General features: G+C 41.7%; 1 pseudogene across 1 annotated transcript; it reads right to left on the reverse strand.

Annotated features, from left to right (window-relative positions):
* Window positions 1-5,670: 5,670 nt before the first annotated feature.
* On the reverse strand, window positions 5,671-6,101 carry LOC112631616 (annotated as a pseudogene). The gene has a single exon (XR_003121160.1). The product of XR_003121160.1 is annotated as a 60S ribosomal protein L36 pseudogene (transcript).
* Between the last annotated feature and the right edge of the window lie 477 nt (window positions 6,102-6,578).

Below are 6,578 nucleotides of genomic sequence, written 5' to 3' on the forward strand. Positions count from 1 at the left end.
CCCCTTTGGGAGGCTGAGGCAGGTGGATCACCTGAAGTCAGGAGTTCGAGATCAGCCTGGCCAACACAGTGAAACTCCATGTCTACCAAAAATACAAAAAATTAGCCGGGTGTGGTGGCATGCTCTTGTAGTCTCAGCTACTCGGGATGCTGAGGCAGGAGAATAGCTTGAAGCCAGGAGGCAGAGGTTGCAGTGAACCAAGATTGTGCCACTGTACCCCAACCTGGGCCACAGGAGCAAAACTCTGTCTCAAAAAAAGAAGAGGAAAAAAGAAAGGAAATGTTAAAATTAAATTGTTTATTGATTCAATTACGTCCATCTAAAATTAGCTACGTGCCTATTGAAATGTTTGTCCTTTCATTTAGGAACACAAAGCTCACTTCAGTTTTCATGGAAGTGAAAACAGATTACCCCAATTGTAGTAGTGCCTGAACCAACCCCAGTTGGTTCATAATTCTATTTGCGAAGTTGTACTACCTTCCCTGAGACTGGCCTTGCCTCTGAGTCTCACTTCTGACATTGGGGCGGGCTCCTTCCTTACTCCTAAGGTATGGCCTTCCTTTTTTCTCAGCTGGACACCCACCCACTTGTTAACGTGCTGTCTTCACTCTGGCCTGGCTGAAGGAACTCCATCTCCAGCACTCCTCAACCACTAAGATCTGTGATCAGTGTTCAGGCCCCATGTAGTTGTTCTGTGAAGATCGTCATAGTCTCGTCCTGCATCTGTGTGGTCCATCAGCAAATGACTAGTTTAAAAAGCTCCCAGACTTCAGGTCCCCTGTGTCCTTCACCTCAGACTACATCATCTTTGTGGCCCTACACTCAATGTCCTGCTCCCCTATCCACAGGCCTGCCCTGCTCTACTCCAATCCCTGGGCTGTATCACAAAAGGTCCCCAGGCAGAGTCTGGGTTCACCTGCTGAGTTTGCATTCACCCTGAGATTGCAGTCTTGCTCTACCTGTTGTCGAGTGCCTGAAGGCAATTGCGTCATGGCTTATTCCATTTATATTGACTTTTGGTGGGGTTACTGTATTTGCTCTTTTCACACAAGGATTAGTCTGGTGTCAGTTCCTCCCTCCTGGCTACAAGCAGAAATTGATTTATTAAACTTTTTTTTTTTTTTTTTTTGAGATGGAGTCTTGCTCTGTCAACAGGCTGGAGTGCAGTGGTGCGATCTTGGCTCACTGCAGCCTCTGCCTCCCAGGTTCAAGTGATTCTCCTGCCTCAGCTTCCCGAGTAGCTGGGACTACAGGCACCCACCACCACGCCCAGCTAATTTTTGTATTTATAGTAGAGATAGGGTTTCACCATGTTGGCCAGGATGGTCTTGATCTCTTGACCTCGTGATCTGCCCACCTCAGCCTCCCAAAGTGCTAGGATTACAGGCATGAGCCACGGCGCTTGGCCAAATTAATCTTTTTAAAATTAGAAATACTATTTAATGCTGCTAAATTTCTTTTTGCTAGCATTTGAATTTTGATATTAGCTATCCCTTTACCTGCATCCCTTACCCAAAACAAGGAATAATGATTAAACAGTTCCTCAACCCACCCCTGGATCTCCCATCAAGGTGACGTTGGACATTAAATGACTGTGAAGGATCCAACTAGTTTAGTTATTCTGTAACACTAAAGATTAATACAGGTAGGAAAGGTCCCAAAGACTCACTTTGTTTCTTTTTGCTTTAAATTCAGTGGTTTTATTTTCTCTCAGTTTCAGCATCATTTCTATCTTCACCTCTCAGATCTTCCTCCTAATGCCCATGGACTTCCTACTCCAAAACTCTTTTCAGAATAACATATTGAGTCCAAATTATTTTGCATTCTGAAGAGAGGGTGATATTCCGTAAATAAAGCAATAAACGAGGAAAAATATTGTGATGTCTCAAAGTAACCTCAGCCACCCACAGTAACTGCTTCGTAAGGTAATTGTGAAGAACCCATGAGATAACTTGTATAAAGTGTCTAGGACAGTCCCAGGCATTTAGCAGGTGCTCAGTAAAGACTTGCTGAATAATTAAGTCTCAGGAGACTTTGATAAGCAAAGACCTGACTCACTATGACTCTATTTTCCCCATGACAAAGGAGACCCAAGCTCTTAATCACAGGAAAAGTCACAACATGATTTTCCTTGGTCACTCTTTTTTTTTTTGAGACGGAGTCTCGCACTGTCACCAGGCTGGAGTGCAGTGGCACAATCTTGGCTCACTGCAAGCTCCACCTCCAGGTTTCACACCATTCTCCTGCCTCAGCCTCCCGAGTAGGTGGGACTACAGGCGCCCACCACCACGCCTGGCTAATTTTTTGTATTTTTAGTAGAGATGGGGTTTCACCATGTTAGCCAGGATGGTCTCGATCTCCTGACCTCATGATCCGCCCACCTCAGCCTCCCAAAGTGCTGGGATTACAGGCGTGAGCCACCACACCCAGCCAATCACTCTTTCATTAAATTTTAGGCTTATTTTTTCTTCTGGAATAGCTTTCCTCCTGTAAAAAGCACATTAAATGTATTCCATTATGCCAAGAAATTTGAGCCTGCAATTTTGGGAGTAAACTGTGACTCAGGACCAAGTGCAACTCATGAATTTTGACCCCAGGTTCTTCCTGAGACTAGGACCCAACAGTATGGCCACCAATGATATGATGCATTTCAATGATACAAAAATGCATGCTTGCAAGTCATGATGTTGTGGATCTTGTTCCCACCGTTATAGTAATGCCAGGTAATTCCCTGGTGCATATTAGCATTTATTAGCCATTCCCCATAAGACAGTTAAGAGTAATCAAATGTTCTTCTGTCAGCACATAAAACAAATGCCTGGAGGAGCCGAGAGCAATCTTCTTTCCATGGTACAATTACTGTGCAATTTTCTGGTTGTCTTTAATATTGGAGTTTTGAGGAACTGTTGATTCTAGGGACAGAACGAATTGCATAACTAGATAAGGCAGCTTTAACTCCAAATAATGCACACCTCAACAATACTGGCAAGTCCCCCTCCCCTTGGCCACAGAATCTCTGGGTGCTAGTCTCCAAAGGACTAAAGATATATTTTCATGGTTCCAAATCTTTTGTTTTACAATTGATAAAAGATTAAAAATTAATCTTGGATAGATTCTTTTTACGTGCAAAATAGGCATAAGATCATAAGATAAGTACTCCGTTGAAGCTCTAAACTTTCATTTTAGTTCCTCCAGCTACTAGATTTTGAAATATAAAATTAAGAAGTCACCTACCTTCTTTGAGCCTCTGCCTCAGGGATGATTTTGGTTTGTTTTCTTAATCTTAGAATGAAAAATAGTGCTTGACTTTAGGATCAAGAATGTTAACATCTGAGAATATTTTGTAAATAATGAAGATACCATACTCATCTAAGGTATTATTATTACATGAAAAGGTAAACACAAGATAGAGCATGATGAAACTATAAATGAATGGTTTAAGTTATAGTTATAAAGAAAGAAAATGATTTTAGGTAGTTTATACAAAGACCCTTTTCTGTCTATTCTTAAATTCCCAAAGGTTAGGATTTCTCATTTCTTATAGCTGGGGTGTTTAGAATAACACTAAATATAGTCATAGATCAAAGATGACACATTGATTTCCTCTGAAATACTGAGATGTTCGGCCTGAAAAGATGGGTTACTGAGTTTTGAGATCACTCAGCACTCATCAGGGAAGGTATGATGGGAAATTAGTGATGTCTGCTATGAGTTGAACATAAGAATAATGCATATTTTCCTTTCCTGTCAGATTAGTTTTACTTCCTTGTTTATGTTGCCCCTTTTTTCTTTTCCAAGTTTTCTTTCCTAGGTCCTTAGCATTAGGATATAAGACATTTCACAGGATAGCTGGAGCCCACCATTAGCAAAACTGTCAGGTGGCACTGGGGATTTAAAGTTCAGGAGTTCTACTACAGTGTGTGCCTCAGTCTTCCGAGCCATGCTAGCTGTTTTCAGTCGCTGCTAGCTGGCCAGCCATCAGGGTCATCCCTCTATCATACACTCTATCCTCTATACTGCATCAGGTTTAGAAAATCACCTCAGATGATGATGATCCATTATGGCTCACATCAACTGGGATCTGACAAATCCAATGCTATAACATTGTAAATGTCTCTTCCTTCTCTCTGGCACGTTTTGAACATGAATTCATGTGTGCTGATATGATTTGGCTGTGTCGTCACCCAGATCTCAACTTGAATTTTTGTTTTGTTTTGATTTTTAAGAGGGAGTCTCGCTCTGTCACCCAGGCTGAAGTACAATGGTGCGATCTTGGCTCACTGCAACCTCCGCCTCCTGGGTTCAAGTGATTCTCCTGCCTCAGCCTCCTGAGGAGCTGGGACTATAAGCACACGCCATGATGCCTGGCTAATTTTTGTATTTTTAGTAGAGACAGGGTTTCACCATGTTGGCCAGGATGGTCTCAATCTCCTGACCTCATGATCCACCTGCCCCAGCCTCCCAAAGTGCTGGGATTACAGGTGTGAGCCACCGCGCCCAGCCTGCCTCTTCTTTATGTACCTGGTAGAATTAGACTGTGAATCCGTCAAGTCTTGGGCTTTTTCTGATTGGTATTATTGGTCCATTCAGGGTTCCAATTTCTTCCTGGTTCAATCTTGGAAGGTTGTATTTTTTCAGGAATTTATTCATTTTTGTAGGTTTTCTAGTTTGTGTGCATAGAGGTACTCATCATAGTCTCTGAGGGGTTTGTGTATTTCTGTGGGGTCGGTGGTAATGTCCCCTTTGTCCTCCCTGATTGTGTTTATTTGGATCTTCTCTCTATTTTTCTTTATTAGTCTGGCTAGTAGTCTATCTTATTTATTATTTCAAATAACAAACTCCTGAATTCACTGTTCTTTGGTGTTTTGTTGTTTTTTGTTTTGTTTTGTTTTGGTTTTTGCATCTCAATCTCATTCAGTTCAGCTCTGATTTTGGTTCTTTCTTGTCTTCTGCTAGCTTTGGCATTGTTTTGCTCTTATTTATCTAGTTCCTGTTAATGTGATGTTCAGTTGTTAATTTCAGATCTTTCTAACTTTTTGATGTGTGTATTTAGCACCATAAACTTTCCTCTTAAGACTGCTTTAGTAGTTTCCCTGAGATTTCGGAAAGTTGTATCTTTGTTCTCGTTAGTTTCAATGAATTTACTGATTTCTAGCTTAATTTCACATCCTTATCTGAAAGTTATTCAGGTGCAGGTTTTTATATTTCCATGTACTTTTCTGGTTTTCAGCAATCTTCTTGTATTGATTTCTATTTTTAGTGTGCTGTAGTTCCAGTGTGGTTGGTATAATTTTGGGTTTTTGAATTTGCTGAGAATTGTTTTATGGCCAATTGTGTGGTTGATTTTAGAGTATATGCCATGTGCAGATGAGAAGAATGTATATTCTGTTGCATTTGAGTGAAGAGTTCTGCAGTTGTCTGTTAGATCCATTTGGTCAGATGTCATGTTTAGGTCCTGAATATCTTTGTTAGTCTTCTCCCTCTATGATCTGTCTAATAATGTCAGTGGGGTGTTAAAGTCTCCCACTACTATTGTGTAGGAATCTAAGTCTCTTTGCAGGTCTCGAAGAGCTTGTTTTATGAATCTGGGTGCTCCTGTGTTGGGTGCATATATATTTAGGATAGCTAGGTTTTCTTGTTGACTGGAACTTTTACCATTTTGAAATGCCCTTCTTTGTCTTTTTTTTTTTTTTTTTTTTTCCTGTCAAGCTGTTCTTTATTTCAGGGAGAAGCCAGGGGAGGGGGCTCAGTCTTTCTTGGCAGCAGCTTTCCTCATAGCTGCCAATACGTTGCTCAGCTCCTCCCGCTTCCTCTTGGCGCGGATGTGCGTCCCCACCCTTTTCTTGATAAACTTGAGGGCCCGTTTGTCCTTGGAGACCTTCAGTAACTCCATGGCGTGCCGCTCGTATGGGGCAAAGCCACACACCTCCCGAATCATGTCCCGCACGAACTTGGTGTGTTTCATCAGACGCCCGTGGCGGCGGCTGTGCCTGGGCTTGCTCACGTTCTTGGTCACCTTGTGGCCCTTGTTGAGGCCCACAGCCATAGGGTAGCGTAGAGCCATGGCTGCTGCTCTCCAGTGGCGGCCCTGGCGGAAGCCCTTCTTTGTCTTTTATGATTATTATTATTTAAAGTCTGTTTTGTCTGACATTAGAATAGCAACCTCTGCTATTTGCTGTTTTCTGTTTGCTTGGTAGATTTTTCTCCATCCTTTTACTTTGAGCCTACAGGTGTCATTGCTTATGAGATATGTCTCTTGAAAACAGCATACCGCTGGGGCTTGCCTCTGTTCAATTTGCTAGTCTATGCCTTTTAATTGGGGCATTTACACCATTTACATTATAGGTTAATATTGGTATGTGCAGATTTGATCCTGTCATCATATTACCTGGTTATTATGTAGACTTGATTGTGTGGTTGCTTTATAGGGTCAATGGTCTGTGTACTTAAGTGTGTTTTTGTAGTAGTTGGTAATGATCTTTCCTTTTTGTATTTACCACTCCCTTAAGGACCTCTTGAAAGACAGGTCTGGTGGTAATGAATTTCCTTAGCATTTGCTTGTCTGAAAAGTATCTTAT

This window comes from Theropithecus gelada, chromosome 9 (assembly GCF_003255815.1).
Source record: "Theropithecus gelada isolate Dixy chromosome 9, Tgel_1.0, whole genome shotgun sequence".
Taxonomy (NCBI): Eukaryota; Metazoa; Chordata; class Mammalia; order Primates; family Cercopithecidae; genus Theropithecus; species Theropithecus gelada.